A 19837-nucleotide genomic window follows, 5' to 3' on the forward strand; every position below is an offset into this window, starting at 1 on the left:
TGTGCGTGTGTATGTGTGTGTGTGCATTTTATCCCTCCCTCCTATCCCTCCCTTCCTCCCTCCCTCCCTCCCTCTCTCTCTCTCTCTCACTCTAATGTGTGATCTGGAAAGCTTATAAAAGCCTGATGTAATCCTTAATGCAGCCCCTGGCTACAAAGACTGGATCTAGTTTCACAGAGAGAGATTCAGAAGCAGAATTTACCCAAAAAAAAAAAAAAAAAGTGGGGGGAGAAGAGAGAGAAAGAAAGAAAAGCAGACGAGTGGATTTTAAACAAATATATCTTTCTGAAGAAGACCATTCTCACTCTCCTCGCTGCTGGGAAAGCTACTCTGAGCCCTGCTGTATATTTTTTTTTAAAGGAGAAGACTTGATTGCCTGCTTGGATGTAATGATTTACTGGCTTTTAACTGCGTTTTCCCCCTCTCCTAAGGATTCCTCAAAAAACGGCTTAATTATTTTCAGCTTTTCTCTTCCACCTGCCTGTCTGCAGAGACACCAAAGGTTCTCCCTTCCTCTCCCTCCCCACCCCCATTTCTTTTAGGATTTTTTTTTCCCCCTTTTTCTGTTTGATATATACATATATATATATATAAGTGTGTATGTATATATATATGTAGAGGCAAGAGTGGAGGGAGCTGAGGAAGGGAGAGCTCTGCCATCCTTTTGGACTTCACGCGCTGCCCAATGTTGGGCTGGTTACCCCTGGATATGTTGCTGGTTTCCATTTGGAATTTGACAAAGGGAAGAAGGAGGATATAAAACCTGGGGAGCTCTGCAAGGTAAGGGGCTCCTGGCCACCTTTTCTTCTTCCTCTGGAAGGGAGGGAGAGGGGGGACACGACTTCTCCGGGCTGCGCTTTGCCTCGAGTGCAGGGGGGGGGTGTCTCTCTCCATCCCCAGGGGAGGCAGGGATGGGGACAGCCATGGGCACCCTCTCCTCTGCCTTTGCCCCTGGAAACAGCACCCGGAGGATGTTTTCGCCCCCCTCCGCTCTGCAATTTGGGCTGATAGAGCGTAATCGCTCCCTGCCATGGGAAGTTTTAACTTTCGTGCATGCGAGTCCTGTGGGCAAACAGCAAGCGGCGGTGGAAAATATTGATGTCTGCAGGATGTGGAGGGGGGGGAAATGCATTTGTGTCCTGGGGAAAGGTGCTGGGTTGTTCCTGGGGGAGAAGGCAGGCAGGCGAGGGAAAGGGATCGTGATGGGAGAGCTGCAGAGCCAGCCGGGGCTGAACTGCAAAGTGCTGCGAAGCCACGGTGCCTTCGCGGGCAGCCCTGGGGTGCGGGACTCCTCAGCCTGCAATGCTGGCAAACAAAGTCTCCGAGGGATAAGCAGCTGCCTGCCCCAGGCGTGAATCTGCCCCTATCCCAGCTCTTTGCCTTCCTCCTTTTCCTTGGAGAGTTTTGGGGGGTGTGTGGGGGGGTCCTTGCTTGCTTTGCCGCTCGTGTGGCACCTTCCCAGGGCTGGAGGCAACGGCTGGGGAGGTGATGAGCTCCTAATGTCCCCCCCGCCAGTACCATTTATCAACACTTTGCTTCACACTGTAGGAGAAAATTAGCCTTTAGCCTATGTAGAGATCAGACTATGGCACAGGCACACAGATGCACACACACTGCTCCTGGAGCTGGGCTCCTGGGGGATGCTAGCACCCAGGCATGGCTTAGCCTTTCATTGGCAGGGGGGGTGCGTGGAGAGAGAAGGAGTCTCCATCAGGGATGCGTAATTACAAAGCATCTTGTTCTGAATCACCCTGTGTGGGAATGAATCGCAAAATTTGTCTCTCCCTCTTCCCCCACCGCCTCCTTCCCTTTCACGGCCTGACATTCACTGATGGAGGGTGGCTGTTGATGCATCTTCAGACTTTTGCAGAGAGGTGTTTCAGCCATGGCTCTGCCAAGGCTGGAAGGAGAAGTGGGGTGGAGGGGAGCAGGTAGGGGGTTTCGAAGGGACTTTCAGCCTGGTTGTGCCCTGGTCCTGGCTGAGAGAAGGCATCAGTCCCTGACCATCGAAGGCACGGGTTGCAGATCAACTCTGCCAGGTACCTTCGGTTGTGACACACGTCCCTGATCCTGCTCTAGGCAAGGGAACAACCCCTGTGAATCAGTTGCATAGAGAGGAGGTGGTGGTGGTGGGGAATATCAAGGCAAGGTCAAAGGGATGGAGGGCAAAAAGACCTCCCCTGCTCCAACCCTGACCACTCCATCCCTTTGGAGCTGGGGCTTTCCGGGGCTCAGGCTCAACCCAGCTCCTACACTGGGTCTGGCGAGCACCAGGGCCAGCTGACAGCTGATGGCTGAGGGAGGAGGAGGAGGGGAAGTCAGGGAGGGCGGGGGGGCGAGGAAGAGCGAAGCTACTTTGACAGATGCCAAAACCTGCCTGCGCGGCAGAGCGAAAATCGCAGCGCCTCGAAAGCCGGCGCTCCCTGGGAGGGTGGTTAGGGTGCAGGGTGCACCTCCTGGACCCTTTACCTGTTGATTAACTATAGGTTTGCTCCCACCTGGCCACGCAAAGCTTAAGGAAAGCCAGGAGGGACGAGCCCTGGGCACTCCGTGGAGTTGACTGGCGACCTCCACCCCGTAGCAGGGAGGACTGTGTATTAATGATGATGACTCTGCTTTGGCTGGTGTTGAAATATCTGTATTATCTATTATCAGCTGGGAGACGAAGCTGGAGGCTTCGCAGAGCTGGGATCTCATCCAAAGCTCGGGCTGCTAAAGGAAACAAACAACTCCCCATGCATATTAAGTGGGTCCCTAATAATTAATGACTCATTAACCTGGGTCTCGCAGTCCTTACTGTGCCCAAGAACTGGCTGAGGAAGAGGAGGGAGGTCACAAGGCAGAGCGGGGGAGGTTTTTACCCTCGGAAGGTGCTGAGGAATTGCACCAGCTCTCAGCCAAGCCGCACTGCCAGGGGACAGGGTGGGCACAGGGCTGAGCCAGGCAGGAGCCGGGGGACAGGCAGAGAGCTGAGCAGGCAGGACATCGTGCTTGGTGGGTCTCAGCTGCAGCAGAGGGGAAGGGGAGCGCAGGAGTGCTGGGGCAGCGGGGGGGGGAACCAGGGGACCCTCATGCTCTGCTCTGCGTGTTATAGTGGGGTCAGGGTGCAGCATCGCTTCTTCTGCAAAGGGCGAAGGGGAAGCCCAGGCAGAAACTGGACAGGGACAAGGCATAGACAGGGAAGGAGCAGGGTTCCTGGCCCTTTTGGGATGGTGTTGCAGAGCCCTGGGTGCAGGGATAAGGGCTTGGAGCCCCCCGTAATTGACCAGCAAATGTGGGCAGGCTCAGGGAAGGACTGGCTGCAAAGTGGGGTGGTTTGCTGTTACTGAAGTGTCTGAATTGCTATTCCCCTTACACGGGGAAACTGAGGCAGGGGAAGTGTGCCAGACCCCATAACAGGGCTGGGACATGTGTGTGTGTTTGGGGAGACGCCTGAACCCCAGTCACATCCCCAAGGAGCAGCTAAAGGCAGCCTGCGGGGTGCGGGGAGCACCCCCCCATCCCACTGCTCTGGAACCCCAGGGAGAGCCCTCTGCCTGGAGGCACTCAGAGGTGGTCTGGGACACACTCACAGCTCTTCCCTCCCTTGCAGCACCCTCTGCCCACCCCCTACACAGCCCCCTTTTTTGCAAGCACCCCAAACTTAGCGACACCCCCGCTATACACGCAGAGTCTTTCCCGTAGCATCGAGGCCATCCCCGCTGCAACCCCGGGCGGGAGAGGCTGGGAAAAGATGGGGGGGCATCTCAGCCTACTGTCAGGGTCCCCCCTACCCTCCCCAACCCCAGCCTGTTTTTTTTTTTGGGCGGGGGGGGCGCGGCCAGGGGCGGCCGGGGCTTGCGGCGAGCGGCGGGGAGGTGGCGCTCGCCGCCCTGCTATGGTCGCCCGCCGCCCCCGGAGCTGCTCGGCACAGCCTGCTGGAGCCGTGACCCCCCCTTATCCCCCACATCTCCCCCCCCCCCCAAAAAAAAAACAACCCGCACGGCTGGGGCTTGCGGTAAGGGGCTGCCTCGCACCCCAAACGCGCCGCCCCGCGGGGTTTATTCCGTGTCACCTTCCCAGGGGCTTTTTCCTCCCCCCTCCCCATGTTTTTTTTTTTTTACCATACACCCCCGCATGCTTTATCCCCCCACTTCTCCCCGATCTCAGCACCTTTGTGAAAGCAGAGGCTGCCTCGGGCTCTCCCTGCGAGTGCAAGCGGCATGTGCAGCTCTGCTCCCCCCTGCCCCATGCCCAGCATGGGGGGAGCAGCCCCCACCCCCAAGGGCTTCCTCGGGGGGCTACATACGAGCCCTTGCTCCCTACAAGTGGGCAATGGGGTGCCCAAGCGCTCTGCTCCCGGGTGTTAGCCTAGAATATCGTCCAGCAGTGATCGTGCCCCTTCATTGCTTCTAGGGGGGGAGATGATGGAGGGGCTCCCATGGTGCTTGTGTGGCTGCAAATGGCTTTTTTCCCCTTTTTTCTGGGGGAATCAGTGTGATCACAGATCTAAATTTGCCTTCTCCCGTAGCTCAAGTGGAGCACGCAGGAAATCCCCTGTCATCGATACCTGTTGCAGGGTATATCAGCTTGGCTCGTTAATTAGCTCCAGGAAACCTGCGCTGGTAAACAAATGAGTCAAAGCTTTTCTCTGGGCCTGATCCCGGGCTTGCGGCGTGCTGCTTGCCACCTTTCTAGGATAGGTGCAAAGAGAGAGGAGTATTTTCTTCAAGATGGATGACAGGCTGCCTCTGTAACTAGCTTGCCTCCTCCCCTTGGAGAAAATTCACGTCCCCAAGTGAGCCTTCGAAGGGAAGGGAGCTGGCACCTGGCCTGGAGGTTTGCAGAAGACTGTCTTGCTCGGTGTCGCAGCACATATCGGAACGGCTCCATGTGGCTGCAGACAAAGTGCAGGGGTTCCTGGCACATCCCAGCACTGGTCGTGCACAGGATGCTCCCGTGTTCTTCTCTTGGCTCCTTCCCCAAATTACCAGGGCTCTCTGCTTGCCTGGGGTTTGCAGAAGGTGCTGAGATGAAAGAGAGCAGGAGGGGGATGCTTGTGCTCGGGAGAAACCGGACTAAGGCATAGGTGACTTGTTGATGCCCATCCATATATTTGGGTGGGGTGGGGCTGTGGGGCTCTGAAGCACAGGAAGAAAGGAGCTGTGGCACAGTTCTCCCAGCCAAAGTGGGGATAGGGATCTCCTTCTTGGCATCTCAGTTGCTTTGAACCACATCTCTGCCAGGGAAAACAGTATTTCAGTGTCCTATCTGCACCAGAGAGGCAGGGGTCCCTTTTGACTTGAGATGCATTCTGTTTCTTTAGATTCATTGTCCCAAATCCACGTGGGACCAGCCCTCTAAGTCCCAAATCACCATGACAGGGAGCTGTGGCAACCCTTGTTTCTCCAGGTCGGGGCCACCATAGATGTCATCCCGGTCTTTAGCATCCTCCAGCATCCCGGTACAAGAGGTCCCATCTGCTTTGTAACCCTTCTTAACGCTCCTGCTGCCCAAAAGGCAATTCTTCCACAGCACCACACCATCCCACAGCCAGTACTGGTGGCGTTTTGTTCCAATGTAAGAAACGACCAACTGGAAACCAAACTTCTCTCTTGCAGAGCAATCTGGCAGGTCAGTTGGTGTGGAGAGCATACATCCCTTTCTCTTGCACGCACTCTGTGTAATAGTTGTCTTTTTAATATGGTTTACAGTGTGCTGAGGCTACAAAACACAACAGCACACATTTTTTTTTTAAAAAAAAAAGGGAAAATGAGCACTAAATGAGTTCCCTTCAGAACGTCCATTTGTCGTCACATCTCGGGCTTAGAGATTCCTCGCGGTGCCTCTTGGAGCGAGGGGTTTTTATTAATCTGATTATGCTGAGATAATCTGTCATGTTGCTCCAGGAAGCTCTCAGGGTAGGGGAAAAAAAAAAAAGAAAAAAAGGGAAAAGAGAGATAATATTTTAAATCAGAGGGCTGCTAGATTGGCAACTCTGTCTCGCAAAGACACACATCACTGCCCTCTTTATGAAAATTTAAATTGGTTACCTCTGTCAGAGAAAATGAGAGAAGATTTGCTGATTTTAATTTGTTGGAGTGAATCATCCCCTGCCAATGTTATCAAAATTAAACTAGGAGTGGTTTTCTGCTTTCCTTCTACTCCCTCTGCATTTTTTCTGAAATATCCCTTCATAAAACATTGATCAAGGAGTGACCAGCTGATGGCAAGTGAGCTGTTGAAACTGCACACTCTGCTGTGTTTGGTGTCATGCCTTATCCCTGGGACAACCGGAATGGGGGAAAGCAAATGGTCTCTGGAGGAAGAATGAAGAGAGACCTTGTAAAGAAATCTAGACTTTCTACCTGTTTGGAATATTTGGGGATAAAAATTGAAACAGATGGCTGTAATCTTATGTGGTGCACTGTACGTTAGGCTGAAGTGCATTTATGAAGCAAGATACATAAAGTATGCAAAATCCTTCTTCCAGTGAGCATCATAGTTTTTAGGTTGGTGGTTTACACCAGGTAAAGCTGCTGCTTGCTGACTTGACTTGGCCTGAGAGAAGGACAGAGGAATCCTGCGTATATTTGGGGCACCGTTTTGTCCATGCCATATGCATGCACCAGTGTATGTTATTGTTAAGCTCTTCCTCTGAACATCTAGTGTTGCACTTAGTGCCATGGTCTAGTTGACATGGTGGTGTCAGGGCAACGGTTGGACTCGATGATCCCAGACGTCTCTTCCAACCTGATTGATTCTGTGATTCTGTGATCTAGTTTTGGTCAGAGGCAGACTTTTTGATACCTCATCCTACGATTTCAGCACTCCCACCTGCATGCTCACCTTGTCTCCTGCCTGTTATCAGGCTGGCTTTGCTAGATGGAGATATTTCCTCAGTTTTTGAGCTCAGCTGGCCTATAACAAAGTCCTTACTGTCTGCAAAATGGCTCTTTCTTAGGACTATCCCATTCCTGGCAGACCTACCTATTCCATATTCATTGAGACTTAGCATAGATCTCTCTCTAAATGCTTTCAGGATAGGCGTCATCATGATTTCCACGCTAGAAAAGATACGGAGCTGAAACACTTTGTCTCTGTCCCATCTGTGTTGCTGTCTTCTTGCAGACCTCTCAGCTGATCATTTAAGCCTGCAGCTCCACAAACCACTGAAAGTTTGGTCTATCCAACACCAAACCCCGTGTCTTGATTTTAAAAGGTGCTATAGTGCAATCCTTACTAAGGACTAAGGGCGTTGTAGGGCTGATCTCATCCACTGCCAAACCATGTGTCTCAGGCCAGAGGTTCAGGTCACAGTTAATTTAGATATTGGTCTTCTGAACTTTGGTGTTTTCATCTGTAAAATGGGGATACTTGGCTTCCTCCTTCCCAATGGGGTTCTGTGCCAGGCGTTCAGATGGGCTTGGTCAGACAACACTTCCTTTGGGGTTCTGAGGTGAAGGGCACCAGCTGAGCCCCAGGTATGAGTTGTTCTCTTATGTTTTGACTGTGAATGCATGCCCACCCTTAAATATTTCTCCTGAGTCATGTTTTCTTGTCCTTTCTCAATCCTTATTTTCTTGATGCCTTTCTACAGCTGAGCGTCTGCAAGTACGCAAATGTCCTGTACCCACCTTGGGTTCCCTCTGGATTAAAGACATGCTTTTTCAGGAGACCTTGTATAACACTTCATCCTGCAAAATGGTCCTTTGTGTAGTCCAGCCCACTTTGACATGCAAGTAGATTAAGCCTGGGGTAGGAGTGTGGTTTATACTATATGTTGTTTAGCAGCAATCTAACAATGGCTATCTTCTGGAAACAAATATCTGCTGGTTCCTGCAAATGAAAGTCGATACACCTTCAGAAAGAAATTTGTCCCGATAGGGTCTTTTGTATTGAAAGCCCTGTTGGTAGATTTATTCATTGTGCAGGTTCGTTCCCTTAACAAGTCAGTTATTCATTGCCCATTGCTTGAGGGTGTGTGGAATTTATGGTCATAGTCCTGTAATCAGATATTTTGTTATAGAGGGCTTTGCCACTGTGGAAGGTTTGAATAAATCAGTATGCAGCAAAAATTGATCCTCCCACAATCTATTGCTGGACTCAGCTCCTGATTTAAGTGTATTTTCCCCCTTCTTGAGCCATACTAAAGCCCTTGCATGCTTGTGCTCTGGTCAGTTCTACCAAAGCTATGCATTAGTGCACGTGCACAGACATATGCACATGCTTATGCATGTTCTCTAGGCATGATTTTTGTTCTGACTATGCTTGGGATACATGCTGTTGCCATTTCCCAGACAAAAAAAAAAAAGAAAAAAGAGTTTTTCTCTATCACCTGACTTAAACATCTGGAAGAACTGCTTGAAAAGGCTTTAATCAAATGCTGGTGAAGAAAGGGAAATCTGATTTTGAGTAGCTGCACTGGTACCTTAAGTACTGAAGAGCTTGGCCTGCTAATCTCAATTTCTGAGATGTTGTTCTACAATCTGATTAGCCCTATTGAGCTGAAATAAGGGTTAATTGCTGACAAAAAGCTGCTCACCTTTGTGCATGCAAAGAAAGGGGCAAGAGTGAGCACTTTGGTTTTTGGAGCTTAGTGCAAGCTCACCATGTACAGGCAATGGTAAGGGAATTTGGTTCTTGTATGTGCCCCAAGAATATCTCTCTATGAAGGTAAAATTACAGCAGAGCCTATGATTTTTTATGGCAAAAATCAGGGACGGGAGGAGAGAAAATCTCTGTAACCTAGCAGCCTGTACAGCTGCTGCCTGTTAGGTCGTCAGTGATGTTAAATGTGTAAATGGCAGTGAACCTCTCCCCTGTGAGCAATGCTTTGGCACTTACATTTGGGATGAAGCTTAGCAGTGATATGGTTAGTCAATGGTCTGACATGCTGCCCACCTTGCAAGTGTTCCCCAAGGCACAGCACCTTTCTAGGGAAACTCTGATGGCTCCAGGGATGGGTTTTGATTTAGGAAGAGTGCGTGACAAAGGACATTTAGTGCCTGGTCTGCTCTGGTGATTGCAGCCAGCCGGGAAAAGTGTAAGACTTTGTGATAAGGACCATGTGGATTGAGTCCATAGAGCACATGGGTAGACAAACACATGGGTGCTTATGGGAGAGGAGGTCAGTGGGTCTCTGAGCTGCCCACATCTCAGCAGAGGCAGCAGATGTGACACAGAGCTGCCCGTCCAATCACCCATCTTGGCACTTGCAGATTAGCCATGAGGGCAAGTGAATAAGTTAATAGTGAATGTACATTTGCTGCATAAACTGAATGCTTGAAAAAATAACATGAACAATGTAAAATATTGTCTGTCCTATGTGACTTGGTGGCTCCTGACAGCTTGAGGATTTTAGATATGTTAACAGGGATGGCAATGCTGTGGGGACTCCCAGATTCTCCAGATGGAGAGGATTCTGCTACCAGCAGGAGAGATTATGACAGTCAGAAGCGCAGCAAGGCTGGAAGGGCAAGGGGGAAGCCAGGAGAGAACCCAGCAAAATGCCAGTTAGCTGGGGGATCCAGTTAAGTAGGATGCATGGAAACATCAGGAATGTATCCTTTGCCATGAGACTAGTCATGCTTGTAGATGTACCCAAGGCATCCCTCAGGAACTAGACAACTGCCTGACTGTGGGCACTGCCTGCAGACATGGAAATGCCGTTGGAAGGGGAGGTTTTGATAGCAAGCCCCCAGGTGGGATAATCTCAGTCCAGAGCCTGGCCCTCTACCAAGACCAAGGAAGATGGTGGGGTGTGTTGGACGAGGTGATTTCCAGAGGTCCCTTCCAACCTGAAGCATCTGTGATTCTGTGAAGATGGGACATGAGTGCTGCAGGTTTGGATTCAGCTGCCGTTGGGAACTACTTAGCTCAGCCCCAGAACACTTTGATCTGTATATGGTGAGCAGAAGGCCTGCAGGGTATTTAAAGGTCCTAGGAAAAACACTGAGGGCTGCTGTGTTGCAGGACAAGCTCCAAGGTAGTCCATGGTGGGACTGTATCACAGCACCCTTTGGGCTTGTAGTCTCAGAGGGGAGGAAATCTGATGGGGGCTGAGGGCTGAAATCTAAGGGTGTTGAGGTGTTTTGAGTGAGAATAAACCCTTTTGTTACTGTGTGAGACAGCCTTACTAGCTGTCAAGAAGCAGAGACTGTCCTTGCCCTGTGTTGAGACAAAGCCCTGGACTGATGTCCTGTTGATGTTATAACACTTTTCTAGACAAGTACCCTGACCCTCTTGGTCAGTCCATCTCTCTGGAGTCTTACATTGATTTTTCGGCTGGGCTGTGGCCAGTGGCAATGCTAGAGCATCTTTGGTCAGAAATGTGAACACACCTTGCCCGAAGATGTGATACTTAACTTGTTTTACTTCTCTCACTGAAACCTTGTTGTGAATAGCCTCCTCTGTTGTCCTGGGAAAACCCGAGCATTCAGGCTTGTTGTGCAGTTGAGGGGAGTTTTCTGGGTTGTGGAAAGGGGGGATCCTCCACCACAAGCTGCAATAACTCCTTCTTCCTGGTCCTGTGGGGCTGATGGCTGGTGGGTCCCTCCCTTGCTTGGTCTGGCTGCCGACTTCTGGTTAGTAGCAAAGATCTTCACAAAAGCACCTCTAAGACCATCCTAGAGGACCTGTGAGGATAACACCTGAGTACCAACAGCATCAGGTAACGATGTGGGATGTAGTGCTGGGGGTGAGGAAGATGACTGGTAAAGCTGGCTACAATTCCTACCAGCTCCCAGCATGTGCAAGTACTATTTCTTGGGTTGGAACTCATCTTAAAAGGTTCAAAGAACTGCAACACCTTCCTCTTCTCTATCTTGAATAGGTCTCAAATGTGTTTACAGAGGAGCTCACCACAATGGTTTCCATTTTGTGTGGTGAGGGGAATGTGGGACAAAGCAGTGATTTTTCTCACCTCCCTTGCCTTTCCCAAAAGGATGGTTAGATCTAAATAGGACATGACTCTTCCCAGTCCTGGAGCTGGGTCACCAAGCTCTGCTTGTGTGTAGGTGGCGGTGCTGGGGAGTGATAGGAAAGCTGGTGCTAAATACAACTACCATGCACAACTAAATACATCGGGTGCTCCACACCAGACATGGCTGCCGTTCCTGTGGACTGAAAAGTCTTCTGGTAACTTCCTGTACTCATAAACGTAGTTTATGAACTGCAAGGTGTGCAGCGTGCCGTAGTGATGTGGTTATTAAGACCCCAGCCTCCCACCTCAACTTACAACCCAAATGCTGTGTTTGTTTCCCATTTAATGCTGGCCCTATGAGGTTTTCTTTTAGCTCTAAGCCCGTTTGAAGTTGCTGTTGATTACAGAGCAGACAGCATAATCTCCCTGTGGAAGTCATGCTTACCTGGGGAGGAGTGGGGGGTGAGGGAGGAGAAATCAGTCACCCTCGTGTAAATGCCAGAAATGGGGTGGAGAATTAATGATGCTGCTCAGCCATACCTTCCACTCAATGGCCCATCCTGCCACTCAGATGTCCTTTTGTGAAAGTGTTGGTCTGATTGCTACAACTCCTTGGACACTCAGAGAAGGAGTAATTGGAAGTGGGGTTCAGCTTCCAATTGTGCAAATTGGCTTCTAGTCTGGAAGGTGACTTTGGTGTCCAGCCGCCAAGCCCTCGTCAAAACTGGCAGCTGGGGCTCTGCCTATACCCTTATTTTCTCTGTTGTTGTGGCAACTAGCCTGGCTGTTTCCTGGGTCATCAACGGGGTGAATCATTTAAAGCCATTGTGCTTTTTTCCTTCCCAAATCATTGGCCAATAGTCTGCTGTCTCTGAGCTTTTCTCGATGAGCTCTTTTAAGCTCACATCACTTGATCACCATGCGTTGTAAAGCATTGAATATGAGCATGGGCAATGTAGAGCTTCTGAGCACAGAGACAGCTGATTGGTCTATGGCTTGAACTAGGTGGAAAGTGAACCATTTGCAAGGATGAGGTCAACATCAGGTGGTCTTGGGATCTTGCTTCTTCTCCAGCTCAACCCTATACCTCAGTGAAGGTCCTGGAGAGCTGTTGGCATCTTCTGACTGAGTTTCTTTCCACTTTTTCATAGGTGCTCGCAGTCTCAGGAAAACTTGAACTGGATGTTCATGAGGTTAGAGAAGTTGGTCCTCTTTGCTACAATGGCATTTGACTCTTGGTTGTGCCTCCTGGTTTTATTGTGGCAGAAACAGTAAGGGTGGGAGAGCTGTAGGCTGACAAAAAGCTGGTATGCAAGCAGATGAGTTTTCTCTGTGGAAATACAGCTGCAGTTTCAAAGCTTGAAATTAGTTTTTTTTTGTTTTTTCTTTAGAGACAAGGACTCTTGCTGGTGAGTCTTGTAGTCCAGGTGTTCTTGACTTGATCCATTGCAGGTCCTGGATGGCTGCAGTATTTGGTCTTTGCCAAACATTAACCACAAATAACTTTGAAATAGTAACAGCGTGGAGCCTGGCATTTTTGCACTGGTGTGATAGGTAGGCAGAGCTGGGAGGTGGAGGACGTCAGCCCAGCCCAGCCCAGTACACCAGCTGCTGATTAATGGCTGTTTCCCTTTATTTCATAGAATCTGTAACTCCAGTGAGCTGAGACTCCAAAAGTGGTTGAGGCTCAGTAAAACATTAACTATTCTTTCCCTTGAAGAAGAAAAGCTCTAACATCGGTAAATATTAAAGGTGAGGGAATAATGAGGAATCCTGGGTAAATGTGATGCTGTTGTTGGCACCGTGGCAGCTAAAAGAGGCTCTGACTAAGGCTGAGCATTGTTGTGCTCTGTAAAATCAACTTTTTAAAGATCTCTTTCGTTCTTATTACAGGAGTGGAGGTGGCACCTACTGGCAGAGTTTCTTTTCCTTCTAGGTAATCCTTGCAAGTATTTTGCTGAGCCAGCACCTCTAGCGTGTGCGGGGGTCTGAATCCCTGCAGATCTACAATCAATTAAATATCACATCAAATGTTAATCAACACTACATGCCAGGGCTTGTTCTTTGACTAAGTGGCACAGTGCAACTTTTTGCCACAGGACTAAGTTCTCTCTATCTCCTCACCTGCAGCTTAGTCTTGATCATACGGTTTATTAGTAATCGTTTCTGGCCCATGCTGTCCCCAGGATAGTGCTTGGCGTTGCTTTGATGACAATTACATAGCGTGGACGGCCGCCAGACAGTTCTTGAGCCCAGGCTCTGTCCCTGTGAGGTTCAACAGTATAGTTACAGACAAAAATGCCACTATCAAGCCAAATAATAATCAAAAATAGGTGACCAGGAGAAATAGAAAGGCCAGAATGAGAAGGGAGCTATTGGCATCAATGTCCAGGCTTACAGGAAGGTAATACTCACAAACCACATCTCAGGACAACAATTTGTACATAGCCTGGGATGTGCCAAAGAGTAACCTAGCTAGCAGCGTGGACTTGCATTCGGTGCCTTGGCCCATAACTAGTCGAGGTCAATGTGTTGTACAGTGCAGTGTGACATCTTGGATGAGTCTCCAACATAACGTTGGCCCATGTGGGCTGCACCCCTGAATCCACTCTTACCATTTGATGGAGGCTCGTAGCTCACAGTGTAACACCAGTCCGGTGTACACACAGAAGAGACTGACAGACCTGGCAGTACTTTTTTGACCAAGCTTCAGTGACTTTGAATAGCCAGGAAGGATCTTGGCTCTTCCTTTGCACCGCTTCTCAGTAGTGATGAGGAAACACACCACTGACTTCTCTGAGCATCTATTTCATCTGTGGCATGGGGGGAGTGATTTTCTTCACTGCTGTACTGATTGGAAGTTGAACAGCCTTCAGTCCTGTGTTGATTATGTTCCTTGGAGCATTGAGTCTCCTGCAGGCTCTGAGAGCCTATATGCATGAATGCCAACCTGTAACCCAGCAGAGTCTTCAAAACCATATTTTCTTGTGAGACAAAGCCTGATAATTTCTGGCCATTCAAAAGCATTCAGGAACATCCTAAATTGTGTCCTCTGGGCTGGATTCCAATGTCAAGTCTTTTGTATTTCAGACTTTCCTGTATGATTATTGGAGCAGGGGGATGGAGTCACTACATGAGCAATCAAGGACCTTCCACCCCCCTTTTCTCTGCCACTATGGCATTTTGCTGAACCCCAGGGCACTTTCTAATCCTCTCCCCCTCTTGCGCTGTACTTAGGGCCCAGTAAACTAAACAGGGATAGGACACGGATCCAAAAACTGTCGTGCATTTGTGCAGACAGTTTGATTTTTAGAACAGACCCTGATGTTTTCAGCGCTGCTCAGGCAGCACTCTCCCATCCCAAGCCTGGACACAGTTTGGAGGACAGCCTGGCCAGGGGCTGTTCCCAGCAGGGACATGGTCACCTTCTTCTGGCAGGGAGAGGGGATGAAATCCCCAGACATACAGTGGCCCTGTGTTAATTGTAAACCAAGCAGCAGCACTTGGGCTGAGCTGCGTGGAGATGTCTATCTGGGGGCTTCTCTCTGTACTATAATGCTGCACTGCAACAATCAGCCACTTTTACAGCTCCATAGATCACTGGATAAAAAACACATTTAATTCTATGGTAAGGTCACTTTTTAGTTAAAAGGGACAGAACGGATTTAATTTACAAGCCTCTCCAACTTTATGGCTTGCATTTAGAGTTATATCTATTATGTAGTGCCAAACACGTATTATAAAAATTGATTCCCCCTTTCTCCTACCTAGATTTGCTGTGTCAGGCGGATTCTGATTACCCTCTGGTTTGCTTCAAGCCAACAGATAGACTGAGGTAGATCTAAATGTCGGGGATGACATCTGTGACTGCAAAGTGCAAGTTTATAGGGGATGAAACTGGCCCAGATCTATTCCTGGGTGGCTGGGAATGAATATGTTTTCTAAATGCAGGACAGGAGGACAGGGATGCGTTCTGCAAGGGAAAGTGCAGGTCAAAATGATTGTAAGGTGTCAACAGGTTACCTGATATTACTGTCTTTGTGTGGGTCCGTTCACGGTAACGTGATTTAGACACAGCCTCTAAATTCAATAGCAAATTTCAGACAAGAGAAATAAAGTCCAGAGGAGGTCAGGGAGAATAATAATTTTTTTTTTTCTTTCAGGAAAGCTTTTAAAAATTTCAAAGGGTCTTAACAGGGGTGAGAATGAGGGTTGGAGAGAGTACATTGCAGGGAAGAGAGGGAATACAGCAAGATGAAGTAGACCCAATTTATCACCTGATCATCACTCCCAGCATCTCAATACCTGTTGCTGTAGCCACACCTTGGCCTTATTTAAGCGACCTCTTTGCAGAAAAATGAACATCAGAGAGTGGGGAACAAGGAAAGTCAGCACTTGCAAGGCCAGAAGGAATCATTATAATCCTGTGTCTGAGCTCCTGCAGACAGGGTGGTGGGTTCATCCCATGATGACTGCATGGATGCTGTAACTTGTGGTAGGAATCAAGTAAACCCTTTAGAGAGACACCCTGCCTTGATTTAGAGGCTTCCAAGTGGTGATGAATGGAGCAAGTTATACAAGTGAGGGACACTTGGAGCAGGGCTCTGAAAGGAATGGGGAGCCTGGCTCCTCCTTGGAGCATCTCTGTATCATAGCCCACCTGCCAGGAGGGCAGTGAAGGAGGTATCTGCCTGCCTCTCTTGCAGCTGTGTTTCTCAAGCAACTGTGTTCTGTCTCTGTGATTAAGTTGTGCTCATAAAATTCATAGCAAACACTCTGGACAAGCTGTTAGCTGCCCTTTAAAGTTGAGGAGGGGAGAAGTGAACCGCATTTGCTTATATACAGTCCTGGCCACGCTTGGCTGAGTGACTGCAGTAAAACTAGAGCTATAAATAAAATGCATGTGTCTGTGTCCACTCTGGTAATCTCCTGAGAAGATGTCATTTGCTTCAGGACTTCAGCGAAATATCCATATTTTCAGCATATCCATATTTTCAGCCTCCGTTTATATTAATTGGGGGCTTTTTATTGGGTTTTTTTGGTGTTGCTTTGTTTGTTGGTTGTTTTTTTTTGCTTTAGTGCAATGAGAACAAGGTAGTACAGGACACCCAGTCTAAAATAGCAACGTGAACAAGGTGTTAAGGGACACTTGGACCAAAATAGAAGGCAGCAGTGAGGAACAAGCACGGTGCCAGGCAGGGGTGAGGAGGGACTGCGTGTTCCTTGAGCAGGGTCACACTGTGGCAGGAGTGGCTGTTCCTCCCATGGGCTGGAGGCACTCTCCTCTGAAAGCTGTGTCCAGGTTGGGTTTAACTGAGAATTGCACAATCTTGTCTTGAGTGTTGCATGGGCCTGTATGGAAAGATCCTGTGCTGTTCATCTTCACTCACCTAGTTATGAAACATTGCCAAAATAAAAATTTGAAAATTGTGAAACTGGATCCCTTCAAATCTTGAGTTGCTTGGAAATATATATATTTTTTTTAAATCTGGAATTTGAACTCTGGTCAGCCTCTCCAGCTTGTTTCAGCAATGGTAGCTGGGATTTCTTTTTTAACTGTTACTTGTACTTATTTTTTAATGCTATCTGTCTTTTATAATTGCATAACTCGATGAATTCAGATTTCACAGAAAAATACCAAGTGTTACAAGAGCTGCCACAGACGTGTCAGAATCTGGGGCCAGAGGTATGTCCGAAAGGACCAGGAGATTACCAAACAGTAATGAGGACAGAATGCAGTCTCCATGGGGTGTGAAGTATTTCCCTCTGCATCTTTTCTTCTATCTCCAAGGAGTTCTGTCTCTCTAACAGCAGCATCTTAGAAACTGAAAGGAGTAGTTCACGGGGAATGAAGGTCTCTCTGGCACTGTAGCCACATTTATCAGCATCCTGGCTGGAAAGGGTATGTCCTTTAGGTTCATCGTGCATGTGGAGATCAAGAATCTTATTTTTAGAAGGCTAAACTTAAATTTGCCTGAAATTAGACAACTGAAATGCACCAATAGGAACTTTGGACTAGAAGGTGAGATTTAAACACGGGACAGAGGCTGAGGGTCACACCTAAGTGGAGGAAGGTGAGAGAACCTTGCTCCTTTGCTGCAAATATGTATGTTGTACCCGTGCTGGAGAGGGTAATGACTGCAGGAGGCATGTCATAGAATCATAGAATGTTAGGGGTTGGAAGGGACCTCTGGAGATCGAGTCCAACCCCCCTGCCAGAGCAGGACCAATCTAGGGCAGGTTACACAGGAACGCATCCAGACGGGTCTTGAAAGTTTCCAGAGAAGGAGACTCCACTACTTCTCTGGGGAGGCTGTTCCAGTGCTCTGTCACCCTTATGGTAAAGAAGTTCTTCCTCATGTTGAGGTTGAACTTCCTGTGCTCTCGCTTGCATCCACTGCCCCTTGTCCTATCGCAGGGCACAAGTGAAAAGAGGTTGCCCCTTTCCTCTTGACACCCAGCCCTCATCTATTTATACACATATGAAGGTATGATTGAGGGGAAGAGGCACTGAGGGATAATATAGATGGGAGAAGATTAAGGGTCACTGTATTTGGAGTAACTATTTCTCTGGATTCAGATTTACTAGTGTGCAGAGATTCCTGCCAGGTTAAAAGGGGGCAGGAGACTGTTCAGCAAGTTTCTTTCATCTCTCCCAGCTACCTTCACCTTGACATCAGGAGGAAAGTAAGGCAGGAGGGAAGTAAGTGCATGAAGAAGAGGTTTCTGCCCCCAGTACTGTGGTGCTCAGCAACCCCAGAGGTTTGCCAGGAGTCTGGGGCTCAGAGAAGGAGGACTCTAAAATAGCTCAGCAAGGGTAGAGTAGAGCTGCTTTGACTTCGACCTGCTGGTTTAAATGTGACCTGGCAAGTTAACATCATGCTACATCTTATCAGGATGAGGTTGCTTTCTGGAATTTGCCCTGGACCCCTAAAATATCTGTATCCTTGAGGATAAGGCATTAGAGATGGAGGACCTTGAAGTAAAAATGAGTACAGAAATGGAAGGAATCTCTCCTGCCTGCAGAAGGTAGCTGTCAGGTCTGTAGGCTGTCGCATGAGTCCTTGAGCTGTTGAGGACTTCAGTGTGAGGTTAGAACCAGAAAACTTTCACCCTATTGCTGATGACTCACCAAATGCCTGAGAAAAAACAGCAAGGAGACATCTCACAGCGTACAGAAATCCACTGATGCAAAGGCCTCCCATTGCGCTCAGCTCTACAGATGGAAGCTACAGAGGTATGAAGATGTTTCCATCTCTCTGGGTTAAACGTAGAAGGACAGAACTAGAAGTCCACTTCCCAAAGCCAGCTGTCTTCCTAGCGAGCTCCAGCTCAACAGTAGCAGGGAGATTGCCTTGTTACTCATACATGACTGACTGTCCAGGACAATAATTTTTCTGGTGGCTAGAAACCTCAACTGGGATATATTTTTTTGCTTGTTTATTCTCATGGCATCACTGCCCTTTAGTTTAATTAATCTTTCTTTGCCTGGTGCTTCCTTCTCAGCATTTAAGTATAACATTTTAATCTTCTGTCCACCTTCCTTTTGCAAGGCCAAATATGCTAGTATCTTCTGAGAAGTCTTATGTTCTCCTAGTTGTCTTAGTGGTCTTCCTCTGCAACCCTTTCTCACTCTGAATTCATCTTTCTTAAATCTGAGCACCAAAAAATGGATACAATACTTTAGTTACGGCTGAAGATAGTGTCTTATATTTGGAAATCTGGAAATATCTCCCCCAATGCATCCTAGATAGACGTATTGCCTTTTTTCACAGCTGTGTTGTTCGTTTGTACCTAACCTGTATCTTCAACTTCTACTTTTTTCTGCTCCGTAGGAGTCACTTTACTCTTGCAGCTTTTAGCTTAGAAATGTCCCCATTATCTAAATGTGACAGTATTACTCTTATGTTACACCTGACGAAACTGAGGCAGAGCCAAAAAAATCGCTTGACCTTCATAAAGGAATTTATAAGCCTTGCCAAAAACACTGTTAGGGAGAGAGGCTTCTTCAGCTCCAGGCTGCTGTGGGCATCAAGACTTTGTCCTGCCATGACTTCCCTCCAATGCTGACAAAGCCTAGGTTCAAATGCCTCCCTGTGGGCAGAGGCTGCCTCTACCAGGCATTATTATAAGGAGACTGGTTGTTTTTCCTGCTCCTCAGCCTACATCTCCCCCTCCCTTCTTTGCCAGGCTGAGGATGAATGGGAAGAGAGACGCTCTGAGTGGACTCTGTTCTCCAACGCCAGTTGCTGCTGAATTTCAAATAACTCCCCAAACAAAACCCAAACAAGCAGGCCCTTGTGTTCCTCTATCTCCTCTCTCTTTGGCCTTAGTCACCAGGCTTGGCAGCACTGCTGCTCTTCTGTGGCTCGTCACATGCGAGGTGGGGAGGATGGGCTGCTTTTTCATTCTTCTTTTCCCTTGGGGATCAGAAACAACAGAGCCCTTTGCCTTGTTTGCTTTGCTGGGGCAGGAGTGAGGATGGGCTAGAGGAAGGGGGAGGATGGTGTAACCCCCCTTGGCAGGGCTTTTGGTTAGCAGCAAGGTGAAGGTTGGCATCTTCAGAAGAGCGGCTGCAACCACCCATCCTTGCCCCTGACTCTCTTGTGCTGGTGGTGTCTGGTCTCCTCTCAGAGAACAAAGGGAAGGTGCTGGCTGCTCAGAGATCAAGGGAGAGGAGAAGGTGCTGTCCAATGCCCAGGGACAGCAGCTTCTTTGTGTCCTGGGGGGATTCACTAGCTGGCTGGGGGGTCCCAGCTGCAGAAAGTGGTCCTAAATGAAGGTAGCAAAGAAAGGGAACAGTGGGACAAACCTAGCTGGGAACCACGGTTTGGCTAGAGTGCTCATCTTGAGATGTCTGGGGCAGGTGGTGTTCTCCTGGCACTGGTGTGCACAGTGGAGTGGCGAGGACAGGAGCGGGGAGGAGAAAAGGAG

The 19837-nt window shown here is 48.7% G+C and overlaps 1 protein-coding gene across 1 annotated transcript in view; it reads left to right on the plus strand.

Annotated features, from left to right (window-relative positions):
• The first annotated feature begins 635 nt into the window (after nucleotides 1-635).
• The window catches only part of ADGRB1 (adhesion G protein-coupled receptor B1), a 297647-nt gene continuing 278445 nt past the window's right edge, over nucleotides 636-19837 (plus strand). Inside the window, exon 1 of the mRNA XM_068395729.1 lies at nucleotides 636-780. The gene's annotated coding sequence lies outside the window, so the exon portion shown is untranslated. The remainder of the gene's footprint in view (nucleotides 781-19837) is intronic.

This window comes from Nyctibius grandis, chromosome 3 (assembly GCF_013368605.1).
Source record: "Nyctibius grandis isolate bNycGra1 chromosome 3, bNycGra1.pri, whole genome shotgun sequence".
NCBI lineage: Eukaryota > Metazoa > Chordata > Aves > Nyctibiiformes > Nyctibiidae > Nyctibius > Nyctibius grandis.